General features: G+C 45.3%; 1 protein-coding gene across 4 annotated transcripts in view; it reads left to right on the top strand.

Annotated features, from left to right (window-relative positions):
• The window catches only part of LOC138267774 (cocaine esterase-like), a 403,040-nt gene that overhangs the window by 161,770 nt on the left and 217,650 nt on the right, over window positions 1–23,620 (top strand). The gene's annotated exons all lie outside the window — the stretch shown is intronic.

Here is a 23,620-nt window from a genome sequence, read left to right as displayed (position 1 = left end):
GCCGCATTAACATCATTTTTGGACGCAATAGTGGGGCAAATTTACAAAATATTGGCCCTTATGTATACTTTTTGCTGCAAAACTGCACTAACTCAGTTTTGCACCAAAAAGTTTAGCACCGGCTTGCACCATTTCTGTGCACCAGCCGGGCACCATATTTATGGAATGGTGCAAGCCGGTGCAAAGGGTAGGTTAGAGTAAAAAAAAATGACTTTAGTCTGGTGGGGCTGGCAGTATATAAGAAGAGGGTTTAGCACCAAAAAATGAATTTAGGCAGGTTAGAGTTAAATAAAATGACTCTAACCAGATTAGCGTCATTTTATGGTGCTAAACCTACCATGCCACTTGATTCCTGCCTTAGAAAAGGCAGGAGTCATGCCCACCACCCCAATGGCCAGCACAGAGGACAGGGGTCCCCTGGGCATGGCCATTGCACCCTGTCCCATGTATGGGGGCCCATTTCAGGGCCCCTATGGCACTTTAAAAAAAGAAAGACATTCAATCCAATCTTACCTGTACTTACCTGGGATAGGGTCCCCCATCGTCCACAGTCCCTCTGGTGTGGGTGGGGGTGCTTCTGGGGCCTGGGGAGGGCACCTGTGGGCTTATTCCATGGTGTTCCACCATGGAAATAGGCCCACAGGTCCCCTAATGCCTGCCCTGACCCAGGCTTTAAAAAATGGGGCAAAGCAAGCTTTGCCCCATTTTTTGACCCTGCTTCCCTCCTTTGCATCATTTTTGCATGGGAGTATAAATATGGCGTTAAGGCCATAGAGTCATTTTTTGCACGGGAATGCCTGCCTTGCATCTCATTAAGGATAGGTAGGTTTCCACTTCCAAAAAATGACTTTAACTCCATAAATTTGGCGCTAGACGGGTCTAGCACCAACGTATAAATATGGAGTTAGTGTTGCACTGAATTGGAGTTTTAAAAAATGACGCTAATTCAGTGCAAACAGAGTGTAAATATGCCCCTTAGCGTCAAAAAATGATGCTAATCTGGTCAGAATCATTTATTTTTACTCAAACCTGCATACTGTCATTTTTATTTTTTAAGCTAGCCTACCCTTTGCACCGGCTTGCACCATTCCATAAATATGGTGCCCAGCTGGTGCTAAAAAATGGTGCAAACCGGTGCAAAACTTTTTGCTGCAAAACTGTGTTAGTGCAGTTTTGCACCAAAAAGTATAAATAAGGCCCCAAGTATCCATTTCCGTCACTCAATAAATACAAAAAACACCTTGGATATTCATGAAAAAACTGATCTACTCTTAGTGAAAGAAGAGTCAATGTTTTAAAGCTATAAACTCACTGATATTCACTAGTTATATCTAAGTGAAATAATTATAACTTGTGCCTCACCTCAAATATTACATTATTCATGATGTTTTAAATGATATTATTGACAACACCACTGATGATATCTCAAATGACATCACTGATGACATCATACATTTAAAAATAAAAGCTTCTACTGGGCAAAGATGCTTTGAGCTCCTATTGTCTATGTCAAGTCTGTGCTTTCAAGCGTGTTAAAACAGTGTCTGTGATAATCCTACATGGCCCGGCCACAGACCATGTCCTGAGGCTAACTGTGCTACCTATGCTTAAGGCCGTGCACATCATGGGTTAGCAGTCTGCAACAGGTCATTAACTCTTTTTTTTTTTGTCCTCATCCATTTAACTTCCAGTAGCCGATCTGCTGCATGCTGCACTGTCCACCTTATCCACCCAGGGCTGAGGCTTAGAAAGATATGTCAATTACCTATGACAAAGTTAGCTGTTGAACTGGTTTTCCAAGTTCCGTGTCTGGTAGAATAATTGGACAAACGCAATCATCTTCCCACTGCGATCCTAGCCAACCATATATATAGAGAGTCCCATGTGTGCAATCCTCTTTGTAGGGTGGGGAGGAATCCATTTTTGAGATGCCAACCACTGAGTTGAGCCAATCGGCAGCCTTAGGGGGATCTTTTAAAACCCACTTGCTACAAATCTTCCTCCTTGCCAGCAGTATCAAGTAAAACATCAATTTAAGGTCTCTTTTACCCAGCTTCACTATGTCATCCACCAGCCCAAACTGTATCAACCCAAGGCTTACCTTGATGTCTGTCTAGAGGATCTGACTTACACTCCTACTTACATCCTTCCAAAACTGCTGTATCACTCCATAAACATGTGGATATTATCCGTCATTTCCATCCCACACATCATACAACATGCTGGGGTACTTCAACGCAGCTTCAAAATCCAGCTCGAAGGCCAAAAGGCTCTATGGAGGGAAAAAAGATGGTTCCTTCTCAGATATAAAGGCTTTACCATAGTGTAGAGTACAGGCACTGATACTTGCCATAAGTCTTGATTCAGTTGTGACGGCAAGCTCCTTCCCCAAAGGGCATCTGGGAGATAGAAGTCTCCAGCCACACTGTCCAAAATCAGGCAGTACCAGCGAGAAACCTCTCTCTTCCTTATTTTATCCCTCATCAGTTACTTCTCATGTTCATTTGAGTTACCATCCTCTGCCTTCCAATCTCGAGCCCAGCTTTTTGATTGGGCCAGCATGAAGACTAAGATTCTACCCTGATATAATTCCTGTAGCTCCTGCACAAAATTGAACTCCCCATTCCGCAGCTTCTGCCCCAATACTTCAGTTATGTCTTCATAAAAAAGGTTCCCAGTTTGTCCTTCAAATGTTCACTGGGCCCTGGGGAATTGCACACTGGGGCATATATACTATAATATGGCAATTTTGTTGCTCTTCTTATCTGTGTCCAAAGAGGAGCCATTGCTTTTAACACCTTCAGTCTCCCTTTCTTATAGAATTTCTTGTCTCCAAACTTATATGTGAATTGGGATTTTTCCCCTCTCACCTCCTTCAATATGCCTTTGAAATGAGTTCCCCATGGCACAGTTTCCCTGCACAAATATCTGCAGTTCCTCAAGCCCAGGTATATACTTGGAAGTCTGGCAGCGCAACCCCTCCTTTTTCTCGCCTTCTACATAGCTTCTTCCAAGAGACCCAAGGGGCTTTTGAAGCCCAGATGAAAGAACTTATATAGCCTGTAGACTTTCCAACATCTTTTTTTAACTAATTTCCTTTGTTTAAAAAAAAGGAAAGGTGAAACTTTGGTAAAATAGACATTTTTATCAAGTTTGCTTGGACAAATATAGTCATAGATGGATGGAACTAACTTGACAAGAGCGACTGTGTCCCCTTCATCATACTTTTAAAGTCAGGTTCTGCTAACCTTGCTATATCCTGTGGGATTTTGACCCCAAGGTATCTCATCTCAGTCTTGTATCCCATATAATTCCTTGGCATATTCCAAACCATGATCTCTGTCTTTAAGGTGTCCATGACATACCTTGATAACTTGCTAAAGTCTCGTACTATCTGCTCCACTGCTGGTATCGCGGTACGTAGGTCTGCTTTGTATAGAATGAAGTCATCAGCATATAATGAGATCATTTTTTCCCATTCACCCCATTTGAACGGTGCTACTTTCATCCCCCTCTACTTCCTTGCCAATTTTTCAATGTATAAGTTAAAAACTAGGTGTGATAGGCACACCTCTGCCCGGTCCCTCTAGTGATCTTAAATTCAGATGTCAATTTCCCATTTAAAAGCACCAGGACTGAAGGACTAGCCCAAATCTGCTGAATCACGCTCTGGAAGTTCTCGTCTACGTTGTTGAGTTCCAACACTGCATTCAGGCAAGCCAAGTTACTCTGACAAATGCTTTGGTAGCATACAGCATAAGAACTCTTCTGGTCACAATGCACCAATGCCTTTGGTACCTGGCCCAACCTCTTGGCTACAATGTTGGCAAAGAGCTTGTAATCTGAATTCAATAGGGAAATAGGCAGTGGCGGATAGCAACTTTTGTGTGGGACAGGGAGGTGACCAGATCAAGAAGCAGCAGCCAAAAGGGCAAACAAGCACCGAGGGAGGTCTGACTGGAAACCATCCCTGCTCTAACAAGAGCCTCGCCTTTGGCTTTCAGGACAAGCAAAATGTAGAAAGCAGAGGACTTGTAAACGTTTAGTCGAAGTTGGAGCTGCGCTTACTGCCTGAATATCAAACAAAGGCAGCTCGAAGTTCAGTGATTGGGGCCTGACAGTGAAGGGATGACTGAGGCTGGACCTGTGCTTTTAAACCCCTGGAGAGTGCAGTCTCCAGTCGGAAAAATGGAAATAAGCCCCTGCTCCCACCAATTCACCAGTTTCTTCAGGCAAATAGTCTCCAAGTCTGGGGCAAATGTAACAGCCGGATAGTGGGGACACCTTCAATGAAACTCACCTGACAGCACCACAGGCTCAAAGAAGTGAAGTGCACATGGCATGCCCTGGAAGACTGATAGTCACTGAGAATGGCCAGCTTGCTCCTGCTAGGGAAACACAAAACAAGAAATGTGCCAATTATTAGTAAATAACCCTTCTGTGTGGTTATTTGCTCAGCTCATGTGTGCTGTGCCTCTTACCATCCTGATTGTTGGTGAAGTCCACTTCCCCCATCCTTCCTCCGCCTCCCATTCTTTTAGCCCTTGCCTGTCACCTCTTGTGCTGCTGTGAACTAAGCATGCCCACACCCGTACTGCCCTCCTCATGTCTCTTGATCCTATCCAGGCGCTGCTTTCATACTGTTAAAAAATAGCATGAAAGCAGCAGCAGAGTTGTCAGAAGAAGGCAAAACCAATGCTCCTTAGGAGACTGTGAGGCTGTGGCTCAAATCCCCAGCTCACTAACAGTGCAGAGATAGACGAGGGCTCAAGTGTGCATGTCAGGTTGGCCGTAGAAAGACACCCATCCAACCTGACATGCATATTAAGTGTTAACCCAGGGAACCTGTGTATCATGTGCTGTCAATAATTAAGCCCTATCCATGCCTGCCTGCAAAATGCAATGCAGTGCACACTAATTATTGAAGGTGTCTGCCTGTGTGCAGCCACGCCGATCAGTGGCAGTGGGAAAAATAATAATTCTTTAGCATGGGCCGGGGGGCCACAAATACAGGGGGCAATGCTCCTACACTCTCATAAAGGAGCCGCCCCTGGAAATAGATCTATATGATTCACATTGCTTGGGACACTTTACTGGTTTCAAAGTTAGGGAGACTACAGTCTAGCCCCAGGAGTTTGGAATTGGCTCCCAATTGGAAAATATCTCATAAAACAGCCAGCTGATAAAAGGGGTTAATGTATCGCCTAAAGCCTTTAGAACTCATTAGGAAATCCGTTCAGACCAGCAGCCTTTCCCCTCTTGGCAAACTTGATTGCCCACCTGACGTCTAGTTTCCATTTCCTGATCTAAGTTGGCTTTCAGATCTTCCATCAATTTGTTGAGAGCATCTCCCTGCAGCCACTCTCCCACCTCCTTTTCAGTAACTTGCAGATTTTCTGAGTATGTCTGTAAAAAAATTGACACTAAACAAATACAAGAGCAACCCAGAATGTCCATGTGAATCTGGGTACAATTATCACTAAACACATATCTGCGTGAAACTCATTTACAATCAATTTACATATTATAGCAGAAAAATCTTTGTACTGGTTAACTCGGTATCCAGTCTTCAGAATTAAGAAAATACAGAGCTCGCTACTGTGGAAAGATGCTGCCAGTCTACCCAGCTCTTATATTAAGGTGACAAAAGCACCATTCTGGATCAGGCAGTGACACAAATATTCAAAATCCAGGTGAGGCTTTCTTTAATAATTCCAACCTTTCACCATTCCCCAGGTTATTTTTTGTCCTGATGAGACCCCAGAATCCAGCATGAGGGTCGAAACAGTGTCAACATGTTAATTGTACAAGACCTCTTTCATCATGTTTTGAATTATCAATCAATGTATCAACAAGCATACTTCATATCTTAATAAGAGGCTGTCTTTGTGAGATACACCAAAGATCACAGAACTATAAGTGATTTCTTTATTGCTTTATGGTGTGGTGTCTCTATTCTCACTTGGGGATCATTTGTTTCAACAATCACACTTTGTTTATTTTCCTAAGGTATTATAAAAATGATTCACCATTATATGCCGATGCAGCTTCCAAAGCATTAAAAACACATTTTTTACACATGTGTTGGTACTGGATTCAGTTACGTTTTTTTAAAAGATTCTGGACAGATGATTTTCGTCCTCATTTAAGAATTATTTGCATGAATTAACCAGTAGCAAGATTTGTCTGCTATAATATTTAAATTGATTGTAAATGAGTTTTACGTGGATATGTGTTGTGTGTAAAAAAGTTGAGGAACACTTTCTCAATGTCTTAGGTGTTAGAAGAGATTATCCCTGTTGCATCATCCCTTATTTCCTGTGCTGCATTCTGAGTTAGGTCAGTTCTGATCTTCCAGGTTAGTAACTTCCCTGCATTTTCCAATCCTCAAAGTTGGCTAGCTTAGTTGCCTCCTACCTCACCCTAACTTATGTCTTCAATATAGCTGTTCATTTCTCTCTATTCGTAAGTGCCTCTCTCTGTATTGATCCTTTCTCCAGAGCTGTTGAGCTCTTGATCCAGAACCTGGCTTTCCAGATGGGATAGTTCCTTCTCCAACACCTCCACCTCCCTCTTATACAATCTTTGTTTTTGAGCCAAAATTCCAATTAGCTTCCCACTTGTAAATGCCTTATAAGCATCCCACACTACGCCAATTGGGAGCAGAACCCTTATTTATAGTCTGGATCTCTTCTTCTGCAACTTTTTGGTCTTTAATGTCTTCTGGATCTAATAGGAGGAACATAAATGCCTTATAAGCATCCCACACTACACCAATGGGAGCAGAACCCAGATGTATGTTCAGGAACTCTTCTTTTGCTATTATTAGGTCTCTAATGACCTCTGGATCTCATAGGAGGAACCAATCCAGAGTCCATCTCTTTGGTTCATGCCTAGTGGGTAATGTCACTTCTAATAAATTACTGCGAGATCAGAAAGATGGACAGCCATATTTTTGACCCATGCAATATCCTCACAAATGCCTCGATCAACTAATATAAAATCTATCCTCGAGAAATTATCATATTTCTTATTATGAAAGGTATAACCTCTGTCCTTCCCTCACTTTTCCCTCCATATATCGTACAGACCTAATCGTCTCATCATATTTTTTTAGGTATGCCTGCATCTTTGAGTGTGTTTTAGCTCTACTATTATCTGAACTATCCAGTGAGTAATCTAGTACTATATTGAAGTCACCAGCCATAATGACTGAGGCAGGGAAGGACACAGGCTGCTGAGAAACTACCATTATTGGGCTCGTAATATCCCACTAAGGTATATTCGTTGCCGTACCATTGCTTACTAGCTATAACCCATCTCCCCAATTTATCCATGTCAGTTCTTCTATAGTTGCCTCCAGTTGTTGTTTTACTAGTATAACTACCCCTTCCACATTGCAACTCTGGTCCATGCATACCACTTGTGATACCCTCCTCTGCTTGCCAAACAACTCAAGACCTTCTACGCTAGTGAGGTGAGTCTCTTGCAAAATTATAACTTGTGTCAATGATTTTGTAAAGTTTTGTAGCAATTTAGCCCCCCTCCTACCCATTCTAAGCCCATTGATATCCCATGAGAGGATTTGGACAGTCCCTACCATCTTCTTGCTAATGGGGGTTGTGCCTGATTACCCTTCCGTAGACCCACCTACTCGCTAATTATATTTCAAGAAAAGGTTTCCGAGGTCTTTTTAAAATCATTTTTCCCCTTAACCTCCATATCCCTTGTGTCCCCTCACAATTCAATACTCCTCATGCCCCAAATGTCCCTCCACCCTCCCTTGGAGACCCCTCCCATCCTTCCTCATTGCTTATCCAAGCCTTTTAAGTGCTTACAAGGGGATAAAAATAACTAAAAAAAACAACACTTTCCTATTAATATTCTGAGGGTGAAACGAGGGGGAAAAAAGAAAAGGGATACAGAATAAAGAAAAAGTGTCAGATGGGCGAGGTGAGCCACCCAATTCCCTCCGTTCTAGGCTTCCTAAGTCATATCCCCCCTTAGTTATCACATCATCTGCCTCTTCCCAATCTTTCAGAGTAGGCATTTATCTATCACCCTCAAGGTGGCAGGGGAGTTTCAATTGGGCCGTTCCGCCTAATTTTTTTAAACTCATCCGTGCGCTTACCCAGTTCCCATTGTTATTCATAGTGGTGCATGAGATGTTTGACCTGATCTCAAAGTTAAAGCAACGGCCTTACAAAGATTTCTGCTTCAATGCCTTGGCTATGACCTGCTCTTTTATAGAGTATGTAAAAAAATAACAAGAATCCTTTTTACTTTGACACTATTGAGGCATCTCCTGAATGGGTCCTGATAGATCAGTTGAATATCATTTGCAAGGATCTCCCCAGACAGTTCTGACAAAGCAGCTGACTTTAATAGGTCTACTACAAAACTCTTAATGCACTCCCCTTCCACCCCTTCCAGGACATTCAAGATCCATATCTTATTCCTCCTTGTACTGTTTTCAAGAGATTCCATCTTGTCTTATAGTTCCTTCTCTTTACGTTATTTTCCCTTATCTGCTCCCCTTCTCTTCTAAGACCTGAGTTATCAAGGCCAAGAAGTAGAGAGTTTATCTGCTAGGCTTTTGCACATGCATTGAATCTCCCTCTGGTTGGCGGTGGAGCTGGTGAAGCCATTCCTAATTTCTATCGCTAATTTTAACATTGCTGCCACTGAATCAGCTCCTTCAACTGCCTCCTGGGGAGAAGCTTAGTCAGACTCAGCCCTTACGGAGTTGAGTGTCCCTTCTCTGCTTCCTGCAGCAGTGTCTTCTATTGGCTGTCCACCACCACCCCCTTCATTTGATGCCATTGCGGCCAACACCTGATACCTATTCCTTGCATCACCCGGTCTCCCAATAGGTTGGGGGCTACTTTCTGTGAGGTTGTCAATATTTCTTGTACAAGTACAGTTATCCACTATAACCCTACCATTACTGCTTTTCATCCTCCCCCTTATGTGAGCCCAGTCTCTACTTTAAAGTAGGATCTCAGCAAGGGGGTAATTCTTGCATATTGGAGTTTTAGCAGCCCCCCCTACTCCTCTGTGTAGTTATTGCCTCCAAGCCCACTGGGATAGAACTGTGTAGGGGGGTGTCCACTTGACTTACCCCACTTACTCCGTTCATACACCCCACAGTTGGATTGGTTCAACTGGCTTTGGGAGATTTGTCTGGACAGGGGCGGGGTTTGTGCTTTGCTGCTCAAAGTATATCTTCTCTTCTACCTGGCACCCCCAAATTACCTCCTACCTCTTCCGCCACACTCCTTCTTGCCTGGGGGCCAAGCTTGATCCATCTCGAATTCTGCCACCAGTATTTTAGCTTCTGCGACTTGAAAGTTCCTCTGTAGCAACGGCAAGCTAAACATAGGCAGTGCTCTTGTGCTGCTGCTTCCTCCTTTCCCATGAAGTGGGATATGCGCTGTGGCCCGACGTCCCTTGCGGACCTCATGTGCAACACTCTGCCGAAGCTCTGCATCAGCCTGCCCAGAAGACGCTGGCTTGTCCATGTTCATCGCTCATGGAAACAATGGGAGAAACCGTTCCCCTGCCTCCACTTCATGTGTCAGGAGCTGAGTATCAATGCCCTCTGGGTGAGGGGAATGCTGGTCACCGTCTTCTGTCTGCAGCCCGCCCTAATCCTCCTTCAGGTCCCCATGCACGCACTCCTGCTACCTACTAACTAGCAGCCATCATGTTCTCCCTCCACCCCAGTGGGAACTGCTAGGTCAATAACTTATTATCTAATAAACACTTTTTTTGCAGCCCCCAGCCCTGGAATTGTGCCCCTGTTGATAGATTTGCATACAATTTCCATATACTATGGTTAAGGTAAACATGCTAAAGACCAAATTTCAAGCTGATTCGTGGAATTGTATCACAGTTATTAATAACTGAACACTTTTTGGTGCCTAGGAATATAATCATTTTTAAAATAAACCAATCATGTTGGTGGAGGGAGAGTTCTCTGCATGCGTCCATTTTGGATCTGCGGATCCTAACCAGATCTGTAGATCCAAAATGATCTGATTTGTTGTACATTAAAACAACAGAAAATGTTGCGGCCACCATTGCTGTACCTGGACTGAATACTGCAAACAGTTAGGAAATGGCACATAAGGCGGCGAGGTGGGCACACCCTGAATCCGAGGCCCATGTGCTGAGGAGGGGCTTCAAAGGAAACCCCTTTATTCAAAAGCTTTAAAAAAAAAAAAAAAAATTAGTGCTGGGTTCCTCAGATCCCAAAAATAAATAAAAACAAATAAAAAAAGAAAAAAAGGTTTGTTCTGTGACAGATGAGCTTGGGACAAGGCAAGAGGCCAGGTCCTGCATTCAACTCTTGCTGAATAGCTGAAGGTTGTGTGCATCGGTGGTGCGTGTTTTGGGAATGAGTGCGTGTATGTCTGTAGGTATGTCTGTATGGATGTGCACGTGTATGTTTGAATGTGTGTGTGCGTGTCTGACTGTGTGTGTGGATGTTGGCATGTATGTCGGTGTGTGCGTGTATGTGTGTTGGTGGTGCCTGTGTGCCTGTCGGGTGTGTATGTGTCAGGTAATGTTGGGGGTCGGGGTGGGGAGGGGGGTCCTGCCACCCTTGGGGGGTGGCAGGGGTGGTGGGGGGTGTAGGAGAGGGAGTCGGGGTGAGGCGTGGGGGAGACCCCTATCAGTGCCAGGGAAGGAATTCCCTGGCACTGATAGTGCTTACCGCCATGGATTTCATGGCGGTTCCTACCGCTGGAAATCCACTGCGGTAAGCCGGGTCAAAATACCGGCGGCGGTATTGTCACGGCCTCCGGGCTGGAGACCCAGGTCTCCAGCCCAGCGGTCATCTCCGCCCTAGCGGGCGGAACGGACAAGCGGCAGATGACCATGGCGGTAACCGCCATGGTCATAATTCCCAAAAAAAGACCGCCAGCCTGTTGGCGGTCTTACTGCCGCTTTAACACCGTCCGCCAGGGTTGTAATGACCCCCTTAGTTCTCTCTTACCTGAAAAAGATAGTGTGCATTTTCAGAAAATGTTTTCCCATTTTAGACCATGGAGCACCTTCCATACCCTTTATGAAAAAAACCTTGAGAGGAAACCCTTTCCTCTAAAACATGACTCCTCAGAACCCAGCAGATGATCAACATTTTTCACACTGGTAAATCACCTTGGAACACACCAAAATTCCAAAAATTAGTACCGCACCACCAATAAATGATTTACATTGTGACTAAAATCTGTTACCATCATATGTGTACCTTTTTATGACCCTGAAAAGCAGGGTCTCAGTACAATACATTTCAATGGAGGCCATGTCCCAAAGTCCTGTAATGGCTACCACAATATGTTGCCCATGCTGTGGCCAGACACAAAAGTAGGGTTTCCTTTGGGACAAATCCTAACATGGGTCATAGTGTTCTCACACTGCCCCTTGTATGGTTTTATTTTCAGGAAACAGGGTCCAGGTCTCTGAATCCTGAAAGGTTGCCATAGCATATTATTCATGTTGGTGTCAGCCAATCGGGTTTGACCAATCCCTTTTAAAACAACAAATTCCTTTTAAAATGAATAATGAAAAGCATACTTTAGGAGTAAAGTGGTAACATTCTGCCATATTTGGTGTAATTTTGTTCATATTTTCTTCTGTATTGGAGTGAAAACTATGGGATTTAAAATGGGAGCTCTATGGTATATCCCCCTGCCCTTTTCGTGGCTCTCGCATGATGGATCAGTACAAAATAGTCACTGAAGCAGCCAAATTGGATTTTTTTCTGAATATTTTCTGCAGAATCTTCGACAGCAGATCCACATGGGGGTGGGGTCACACTTCGGCCTGTGGAGGATCCGCAGAATCCCAAATTCCCAACACATGTGCTTTTTTGAAATTGTAGCTCCGGGGAAGGGGTCCCAAAGAGACCCCACACATGACCTAAGGGGGTCAGGTTACCCCTGCTGACTCATATGTTTTCATGATTTCGTGAACACAGGGAGTCCATCCCTGAGTACTACGATATCTGTGAATGTTTTCCTCAGTTTGCTGCAGTCACATACATTTTGAAACTTAATTCCTCAAAAACTACTGAATACACCAAATCTCAAAAAACCACTTTTTCTAGACCAAGATATAGCTTTCGAACAAATTTTGTGTAATTCTGTACAGCCATTTTTGTGGTAATCCTGTTTAATTTTAATATGGAATATTGAATAGGGAGACATGTTTTACCCTTCCCCCACCTGCTTTTCTACAGCCCCTGCTTGATGGATGTCCTCCAAAACTTTAACAAATGTAACTGAGTTGTTTTATTTATAAAACGTTTCATAAAACAGTGGCAAAGTTATTAGCAAAACAAAAAGTTCTCCCATGGAAACATGGTCTTATATACTGTATATTAGCATCTTCAACACCAACGCAGTGCGCTCTGACTGCCAGTGCAGTGTTAGGGGTAAAAGACCACAAAACCCGTCCAATCTCGAACACGCAAAGCAAGACAACGCAGCGCTCCCAGAGGCTTTGGCAACATCCATTTATTCAACACACTTAAAAGTAGAACCCCATGACGTATTTCGACATCCGTCTTTATCAAGTGGATGAAGTCTTTAGTAGTTCACGTTACAAGACTTTTTATATATTCAAAGGCACTGTGAGAAATGTAGTTTCTCTAGTTCTATAATAGTCACATTTTCAGCATGGTGCTAATCTTTAATACATTCCACAATTTAGTGTTTAAAATTAACAACCGTGCTACTGACCTCTGGACCCTTTCTCCAACAGAAATAACGGGCTGCATCAGTCTTTTTAGTGCATTGGGCAAACACTCTCTATATTGTTTAGAAACCCCACCCATAAAATGATGAAGTCGTGCTTGGCACTTCTGAAGTTCAGGCTTCAGGCCACTTTCCTGTCTCCCAAAATTCAGTACACGCGCTGAAGATTCAAATCTCTTCGCCAACTTTCCAATTCCTCATGATGTAATCACCAACACAGGCGCTGGCGTTTAACATGCATCACCAAAGAGGCCTCCAAACAGTGCGCTCTGACTGCCAGTGCTGCATTAGGGGTGAAAGACCACAAATCCCTACCAATCTTGAACACACAAAGGGAGACAATGCTGTACTCCCCGTGGCTTTGGCAACATCCATTTATTCAACAGCCTTAAAAGTAGTAACCTACGACACGTTTCGACATCCGTCTTTATCAAGTGGTTATAGTCTTCAGTAGTTCACAATACTATATTTTTTTAGATATTCAAAGGCATTGTGAGAAATGTAGTTTCTGTACTTCTATAATATTCACAGTTTCAGCATAGTGCTAATCTTTAATACATTCCACAATTTAATGTTTAAAATTAATGAACATGCTACTAACCTCTGGACTCTTTCTCCCACACCAATAATGGGCTGCATCTGTCTTTTTAGTGCAATGGGCAAACACTCTCCATATTGCTTAGAGAGCCCATCCAAAAAATGATGAAGTTGCGCTCACAATACAGATAGATAGATAGATAGATAGATAGATAGATAGATAGATAGATAGATAGATAGATAGATGGATGGATGGATGGATAGATAGATAGATAGATAGATAGATAGATAGATAGATAGATAGATAGATAGATAGATAGATAAATAGATATAGCCTACTGGCGTTCTCCAATAGGCATAGTTAGGACCTGGTTTTCATTTAATAAAGTATTTTTTCACTTGATTATATCTGTGACGCCATTTGACAAATCTTAACAAAGTTTTCCCAAAAAGTGTGCCTAATTATCTTGCATGGAAAGTTTCCGGGTGATGCGTAAAGCAGGGGCAGAGAAAAAGGGGGGCTAAAAAAAGTGTGTTTCCCATTTTAATTCCCATAGAGATTTTGAACACACCTACAGCCCGAACTGCTGGACGGAGTTACACCAAATTTGGCAGAAAGGTAGCTCTAGGGCCAGAATGGGTGCTTTTTGTTATTTGGTGTAAATCCATTCAGTAGTTTTTAAAATATTCAAAGAAAAAAACAAATTTGTATATCTAGAGGCACGAAGGTTTCGCACATCCTTCCGATCTCATGCAGAGATCTGATTGACTGCCAACACTTCCATTAGGAAGTGTTGGCAGCCATTTTCATAATGGCTTCAGCCAAGTCAAAAAAAAAACATGAAAAAAAGAAAGGGGGGCAGGATATGTTTACCTAAGTCTGTAGTCTTGGTCAAGAGAGTTGCTGGGACCTCTCCCCAAGACTTAAAAGTAATTGTTTTAATAATCACAGGGCAATTCATGGTGGATTTGTGTATTTCACAGTGATTTAAAGTAAAACAATAAACGCAGTATCACCTGTTTCTCTGTTATGTTGCCCCCATGTGAGCCTGTTCCTGGGGGCACTGTAGGTATAAAAAAAGAAGCAGGGACACGAGCTATAGTTAACTTAGGGCACAAGGTATAGTTACTTGAAATAACTCTAACAGCTGAATTTCTCTGGTTCTGTACATTTAAAATGTGAGCATAACTATAGCATTCCTGTATGTGCCACATGCTAAACATAATTAAAGATCTGTACTCCGACAACTTTGTGCTGCCCCTACTCTCTTCCTCTTATTTATAAACGCATGCGTCCCTTACCTTCTGGATTGTTCAAATGATGCTCCTAGATTGGGAGGTCGAAAGACTCTATGAGGGTCATTCTGACCCTGGCGGGCGGCGGACGCCGCCCGCTTGGCGGGAACCGCCAAATGGGCGCTCCGCGGTCAGAAGACCGCAGAGGCCAATTCGACTTTCCCGCTGGGCTGGCGGGCGACCGCCTGCCGGCCCAGCGAGAAAGGCCCTGCAACATTGAAGTGTTGCAGGGGTGCGACGGGTGCAGTTGCACCCGTCGCGATTTTCACTGTCTGCAATAGAGACAGTGAAAATCTCTCTGGGGCCCTGTTAGGGGGCCCCTGCACTGCCCATGTCAGTGGCATGGGCAGTGCAGGGGCCCCCAGGGGCCCCACGACACCCGTTCCCGCCATCCTGTTCCTGGCGGTGAAAACCGCCAGGAACAGGATGGCGGGAAGGGGGTCGGAATCCCCATGGCGGCGCTGCAAGCAGCGCCGCCATGGAGGATTCTCCCAGCCGGGGGAAATCCGGCGGGAAACCGCCGGACCCGGCTGGGCGACCGTGGCTTTACAGCCGCGGTCGGAATTGCAATGGAAGCACCGCCAGCCTGTTGGCGGTGCTTCCGTGGTCGTCGACCGCCAGGGTCAGAATGACCCCCCATGTCTGCTATTTGCAGATGATACCTTGCTATTATCGCGAACGGCTTTTGGTCTCTCCAATTTGCTCACAAAATTTGTGGGATTTTGTAAAGACCACGGCCTGGAAATCAACTCAACTAAAACCAAGTACATAGTATTTGGGGACACAAGACATAAAACCAAGAGACATATATACTTGAAGGGTGTCATATTGGAAAGAGTCAGTGACTTTGATTATCTAGGGATCAAACTGGAGGATTCTCACGAATAGCATGCCCATTTATTAAAATCATCCATGAGTTTAAAACAAAAGTCGGGCGGTATCGTGAGATATGCAGCTAGGTCTCCCAGATTTGCTATTACCCCTGCCATGGAAATATATAAAACCCAAGTAAGGGGGGGAGCCCTGTCTGGGGCAGAGCTATGGGGCTATTGCAACCTGGAGGACCTAGAAAGGGTTGAAAACTCATTCTTAAAGATGCTGTTAAAAGTACCTATTAGTACTCCTACCTTGCCAATCCGGAAGGATTTAAATCTCTATTCCATTGTACATATTGCCGCTCTAAGACCGCTATTATATTGGATTCAGATTTGGTCATCAGATATTTTTAGCCCGTATCGAGATTGGTTGAGTAACTGGGTGAGCAGCAGTAGTACTAACAAAATCAGGTGGTGTACCTATGTGGAAGAAACTTTTACTAATCTTGGGCTGGGAAATTATTGGTCAGATCCTTCCCCCCTCCCGAAAAATGCTAACCAGATTGTGAAGGATGCCTATTGGCTAAATGTTCAAATAATCAAATTAGCAGAAGTCTTCACCTCTATCATGACTAGCAGTTTCTTACAAATTAAATGCCACTATGAGTTTGAGCATTATGTGTATGCAATACTATCCCCATTTGCAAGCGCACTTTATATTAGATTCAGACTAGGATCTCTTCCCTGATGTACTTTAACTTATAAATGGCCTAAATGTGATAATCATTCCAAGCTATGTCCAATGGGCTGTGGGATCGATGAATCTGTTGCCCATGTTCTTTTTCAATGCCCCGCATATTCAAACCAGGGGGCTTGTTGGATTGTGCTGCTATGTAAATCCATGGGCCTTAGGAATTGTTTGCCTGCCCTGAGGATATTTGAATCGGATCCTACGGTGATAATGGCATGTTCCTTGGCAAAGTTTTTTGAAGCCATTTGGCATTTTAGGCATAGAATCTTAAATTGTTAATTTTATTGCTGCATATGACTTGTGGTGGGAATTGCAACCTAACCGCTCAACCATTTACATTTAATGTATGATTAGTAGTATACAATTAGGTGATGTACTGTTCAGTAGTTATTGTATGTAACTGAGCATGACTTGTATATTTATTCAATCTAATATGTATTTTATTGGTTTATTTGAACCCATATTGTTCTTTTAACGTTGTATTTAAAAGCTACTGTTTCTTGTCTTTTACCTTTTTTTAAATGTCTTGCACTATGCTTTTATGGTATATTTTTACTGAAATAAAGCGGAATTGAATTGAATATAGCATTCCTGTAACTTTTGTTTTTTTCAGTGAATATATTTTTCCCCATTCTACGTCAATGGGATTTTGATGGGAACCGCTGAAAAGACTTAGACCAAATTTGGCAGAGAGCCAGCTCTTGGTCTAGAAACCACACTTTTTGTGATTGGTGTAAATACATGTAGTAGTTTCTGAGATAATAGAGTTAAAAACATATAGACATATAAGGGCACTGATCCTACATGGATCCGGTCCTGTGGATCTTGGTCCAGATCAGTTTTTAAGATTCTAAACACCTCTTTGTTCTGACGGCCCCAGAGGCTCCTACACAACAAAGCTATCCACTTTCTTCTAGGCTTACTATAAGAAACAAAGATAACAAAAAAAGAGAAAGTGGACTTCTGATTCGCTGGGACCGTCACACAAGGGGCAAACCTGGTTTACAATGCACCCGGGGTTAGCCCATTTAGAAGTATATGAACATAAGGGCAGGGTGCCAATCCTGAATTGAACATATAGAGGGTCATTACGACCCTGGCGGACGGCGGTAATTTGGGGAAAGGTACTGCAAACAGGCTGGTGATACTTTTTCCCAAATTACGACATTGGCGGTTTGGCTTAAGCCAAACCGCCAATGTACCGCTCTGTCCGCCAGGGTAGTAACCGCCGCCAGGCTGGAGACTTCGGTCTCCAGCCCAGCTGCCGTCACATTCCCACCCTCGGGATTATGACCCTGCCTACCGCCATGGTTTTCGTGGCTTTTTTACTGCCACGAAAACCATGGCGGTAGGCACTATCGGTGCCAGGGAATTCCTTCCCTGGCACTGATAGGGTTCTCCCCCACCTCCCTCCCCCTTGCGACCCCCGACATCCACACACCTACACGCGCACACATACACACTCATACACACATGCATACCAACATCCACTCACGCATGCACACATACATACCCACACACCGCAACACACACTAACATACATTGTCGCACACACGCATTCACAACACACAACAGACACGTACACTCACATTCAGTCATACACGCACGCATTCCACATGACTCACGCCTGCATGCACGCATACAAAAACAGACACACACCTCCCCACTTGGTCACACACATCCCTCACCCCCCTCTCCTGTCAGAGAACGCAACTTACCTGCTTGCAGGGGGTCCTCCGGCAGGAGACGGGACGCAGCGCTGCTGCTAGCAGCAGCATCCACCAGCAAAGCACCGCCAGGCTGTATCATGGAACATGACACAGTCGACGGTGTTTTGCTGGTGTGGTGCTGCTGCTGGCAGCAGTGCCACCTTACCGCCGTCTGCCGCAGAATGCTGCCTACGGTCATAATGCAGTTGGCAGCTGGTAGCCACGGCGACGGTATGTTGGCGGTAGGCGGCATTTGCTGCTAATTTCATAATGAGGGCCACAGTTTGTTAGCCAAACTGGGTTGATTTCATCCATAAAAACTTCTAAATTGTAGGAATCCTTATTCAATACAAAACTGCTTGTCAGTGATCCCAATAGAGTGCTAGCCAGCATCAAGTTTAGCACAAGAGTTTTACATTCATTTTTTAAGGCAGCTTTTGAAAGAGGAGAACAGGGCCTCCTCAGTGTCTCTCTAACAAAGGCAATCCATGGTGATTTGCCAGCACCTTGCATACCTATTTTTCTTCCAGTGGTAGCCTATAAGAAGATAATTCCGGGGTGACCCACACTCTTCTCCAATATAATATGGGTTTAAGAGCAATCTCCACCGAGATTTGTCGAACCTCAGATCTAAACTGAGTGGAACAACTGGAGTGCTAACTGAAAAATTCAACAATTGCTGCAAAAAGCGGTTCTGTACTTGGCTAAGAATTTTTGCAGGCTAATGGCACCATACTTCAGCCCCATAAAGCACGCTCCTCGCGGCTTAGGCAGCATATATCTTAATGACAGGTACAATTGGACTACAAAAAGTTCCCCAATGTACCTTTAAGAGCCCGCCAATATGATGTTCTAGCTTTAATCTTTGCTTGGTTGCATGGGCAGCCCAATCCATCGGCTCACTAAGAGTAACACAGAAATAATCAAAGGTGTGTGCCTTTTCTAAAGGGGTCCAATTTTTGTGGGGATTTGGGCGTAATGATCTACATGGGTTAAGGACCATATATTTTGACTTACTCAAGTTAATTTTGAGTCCCAGTGACCTACAAAACCTACAACATTAGTCTAGGGACTTCTGAAGGCCCATAGGAGATTGAGAGAGAAGGAGAGTGTCAGCCGCAAACATTAGAGCTGGCACTTTTGGGGGCAATAGCCTGGGGGCATAATTGTTGCACAGAGTTAAAAAATCAACCAGGCCATTCATACAAAATGAGAAAAGGGTAGAGGAAACACACATCCCAGCCCTACTCTCCTATTGACCAAAAAGGGATCAGACACCTCCCTGAACATTCCACAACACACTTGTGAGAAGCTGTACTCAAGAAGTCTAACAATAATAGAGAGAAGGTATGGTAGAACCCCCATGTTAGACTAAACTTGCCACAAAATACTCCTGGGCACCAAATCAAAGGCTACCTTTAGGTTGACAAAATACCATGTATTATCTACGCCCCAACACTACTGTTTTGCATTGGAGGAGCAGCAGCCTAAACACCTGGTCGATCATTGAGATTTTATAACGAAATCCAGCTTGCAATGGGCTAAAGACCTCTCTGTTCTCCATCCAGTCTTGCAATCATTCCAGAAAAATACCTTCTGTGTGGCATCATTCAAACTGATAGGTTGGTAGTTTGTGGGCAACACAGGAGAACCTTTTTTTAAAAAATAGGAATTATTTTTGCCCCAGAGGGGCCGGAGGTTGCCCGGTCGCAAGATGGCTGCGCTGTAGCGGAGCTCCGCTGGCCACCTTGAAATTCGAGCATAATCCATTGATAACAAACACATTTTGGACCTGAATAAACACGGCCGCTGCCGGCAGCAACACCATGGAAGTGCGGGGTGGGCTCCTTCCTTAACGGGACCCATAGAACGAGACTGGGTGCACCGCAGCCCTGGGAAGATGAGGAGGCTGAGGGGTGGGGCCTAGCAGACCGGCCTGTCTACTGTACGGCCTGGCAAAATACGCGGGGCCTGACAGTGAGGAGAGGCGACCAAGGAGGTGATTGGGGGCTGGAGTGGCCCGGTGAGAGCTGTGCCGAGTGGCGAGGCACGGTGCGCCGGAGGTTGCAGGGAGAGCGCACTGGAGGCGGGCGCAACCATACTGCTGGAGAGCCGCGGAGTGGCCCAAAGGGATTTGTGAGGCCCGACTGCAAGGAGAGGCGTCCGAGGAGGTGACTTGAGGCTGGAGCTGCCCTGGAGAGAGCAGCAGGGTGTGGTGCGTTCTGAAGCATTGGCGGTTGTGGAGTGCACGCCCTGGAGGCCCGCCGTCGTCGCCCTGCTGGTGAGTCACAGGGCTGATGAGATGAGGCCAGGACCGCAGGGCCGGGACGGGGAGTGTCTCATTTGAACTGAGCAGGTGGCACTGGACGGAGCGCAGAAAAGCGCAACTATAGGACCTGAAACTGGACTGCCTGCTGGTTGGAACTGGCTCTGGGCCCCCCTGCACTCTGATCACTTGTACTGTGCGAGCCCAGGGCTGGGCACTGTTTATGCCCTAAGACTGGATGCGTGGACTCACCTGCACCCCTCGGATGCTTGGACTGTGTTATGATCCTGGCTGGGGACCTGGGGGGCTCTGGTCTGCGTTACCCAGTTGTCGAGATGCGGGGAGACCGTCTGTGGAGGTGCACTTATCTGCCCGGGGGTGGCACTGTTCTCAGCTGGCGATCACTATAGAGGTGGCGACGGGGAGAGCACCTTGCACCCTAATGCCCCCGGATTGGTGAGTGCGCAATATGGGCAAAGCAGACAAGAAACAAGCTAAGCTTCAGTTCGACCGACACAAGTCGAGTAGCCCTGCAAGTGATGGAGCGGAGCCTGGTTCAGAGAGGGGGCCTGATATGCCCTCAGGTGAGAAACAGGATTTGCATCACATTTTGGTGGCAATGCAGCATAGCTTAACCCAGATTGACGGCAAGATAGACTCCCTCTCATACCGCATGGATAGAATGACTGAACACCTGGATAAGCTTGCGGAGTGTCTTGATCAATCGTAGAGGCGGGTGTCAGAAGTGGAGCATGGACAGACAGAGCTCGCCACCGGTCATGTTAAGCTAAACAAAGAGTTAAACTCCTTACGCCTTAAGGTAGATGACGTAGAGGCCAGGTCCCGGAAAACAACCTCCGTATAGTGGGAGTCGCAGAGTCTACTGTGATTGACAATATGGAGGGCTTTATCGAACGTCTACAGGTGCAGTTGCTGGGACGCACCACCTTCTCTGACCTTTTTGTCATGGAGAGAGCTCATCGATCCTTGGTGACGTGCCCGCCTCCGGGTGCTCCTCCACGCCCTATTATAGCAAGACTGTGTAATTATAGGGACCGTGACGTGGCCCTGCGCCGCACTAGGGAACTGAAAACTTTGCAATATGAAGGCATGACAGTCTTGCTGTATCCAGACTTCACATTGCAGGTACAGGAGGTGAGGAGGCAATTCATTGCTGAGAAGAAACAACTGAGAGATCTACACTTGGAATATAGAATGCTGTACCCAGCTAAATTGAGAGTAGAAGTGGATGGGAGATCGCTATTTTTTACAGATCACAAAAAACTAGCTCAGTTTGTGAAGCGCAGGGGGGCAGGTAAAGGAAGCTGCAGTGCGGATGATACAGATTCCTAGACCTATGGGGTGGACCACAGACTACACATAAGCGGCCCTGGGGGTGCATCTATGCCGCTAATGTGGCGGGGACACCGTGGCTCTGGTCTCCATGATTGACTCTATAATGCTGCTGGGTCACTGAGCTAGTATACTGTTGGTGAAAGCTGGAGCCGTAGATTATTTCACAGTATGTTTAGAAGGAAGCTATAGGAGGTCTGTGTGTTTTCTATTGACTATACATGCAATATATATCTTCGGAATGGTTTGTTAGTAACAACGTATAGGTGGCCCGCACGCAAGGGGAATACGATTTGACTGGGCAACATGCACCTCTGTGTGTGCACCACTTATAGAGGTAGATTACTTTGGAAGCAGTGGGAGGATGTTTCGAGGAGTAGTAATCAGATGGGCGTGTTGGGGTATTGCCTGCTGTGGGTGGGGGGTTTGGTTTGGGAGGATGTTGGGGGTTTACTGTTTGCATTGTATTCTGTGTTTGATGATGTGCGAATGCAGATTCATTAATGGGGTGAGGTGGACACGGCACTGGGTTCCTACTGTAGCGGATGACAGATAGTCACTCATGCCCAGTTGGACAAAAAGGCTCTAGTGAGATCCAAATGGTTACGTGGAATGTGCGAGGTCTCAATTATGCTCATAAGGTGTGCAAGATAGTGGCATACCTGCACAGACACAAAGTAGATATTGCCATCTTACAGGAGACACACTTGGCACTGGGTAGCCCTATGCTCACCTCTAGGAGGTTGAAGGGCCAGTTCCTGGTGGCGGGTTTCACTTTGCATGCACTGGGTGCATTAATTTGGGCCTCGAAGATCTCCGGCATCAGCCTTCGGGGGTGACAGTAGACCCGGGAGGGCAGTACATTGTAGCGCAATGTGGCGGGAGTGCTGCGCCCTTTTTACTGGTGGGCATATATGGTCTGAATTACGATGATCCCCAATTCTATCGCGATCTAGCTGTGAAGGTGAGCTCCTGGGGAGGTCTTTCACAACTCTGGTGTGGGGAGTTTAACTGCACAATGAAACCTGCGCTAGACAGATCAGGAGGAGGGAGCCGCAGACTAGCAGCCGCAGCTAGAGCGGTGATGGAATTGGCTTCTGAGCTGGGGTTGGTGGACATTTGGCGAGATAGATACCCAGAGAGAGGTGGATACACACATTACTCAGCTGCACACAACCTGTACACATGCATAGATCTGTGGCTGGTCGCCAGGAGTCTGTTGGGCAGCTTGCACCCTGAGGCTCCCTGGCCCAGGACATATTCTTACCATTCCCAGGTTTCATTGATGATGACCTTGGATGCAACATCAATTCAACCGTTCTCATGGAGGTTCCCCCTATACTCTTTGCTAGACTTTGTCTTTCGAGACGAACTAGCCACAGCGATTAAAGACTTTTTTTAGATCAATAAAGGTTTGATGGTCAGTGTAGGCATAGTGTGGGAGACATTTAAGGTCTATATCCGGGGGATCACCATAGCCAAACATGCTGAGGCTTTGAAATTCATTAGGGGGACGCTTGCAGCTGTTGGAGTGAGAGCTGGCGCAGCTAGAGCAGGGCCATCAGAATACTGCAGACAACCAGACACTAGGGCACATACAAGCTAAGTTACTGGAGTTTCAGGATACGGCCCTCGCGGAAATTCAGCATCTGGGGAAATACACTACCGCCCGAGCGTACGGAGAAGGTGAGAGACCTGGCTCGATACTGGCAAATTTTATCCATCTCAATTGAGAAAAAAGCATAATTATAGCTTTGCAGGCAGAGGATGGCAGTGAGCTTAGGGACCCGGAACTTATAGTGGCAGATTATGTAAATATTATCAATCTTTATATGCCTCCAGGGTTTCTCCAGATCACAAGGCGTTGTTGGACTATCTTACATACATTACTATGCCGCAGCTAACATATGTGGATAGGGAAACCCTTATGGCTCATTTGACTCTAGAGGAGATGGACGGAGCACTGGGGGGAATGGCGGAGGGTAAGGCCCTGGGCCCCGATGGACTAACTGTGCATTTCTACAAAGCCTACAAAAACGTGTTGCTCCCGCAATTAAAAGAAGTCTACGAGGAAATGGTGGAAGGGGGGCTTATGCCCCCATCGATGCGAGAGGCGATGCTGATCACATTGC

Source organism: Pleurodeles waltl, chromosome 12 (genome assembly GCF_031143425.1).
Source record: "Pleurodeles waltl isolate 20211129_DDA chromosome 12, aPleWal1.hap1.20221129, whole genome shotgun sequence".
Lineage (NCBI taxonomy): Eukaryota > Metazoa > Chordata > Amphibia > Caudata > Salamandridae > Pleurodeles > Pleurodeles waltl.
The sequence above is the reverse complement of the archived record's forward strand: the minus strand, read 5'-3'. Positions and strand labels throughout refer to the sequence as shown.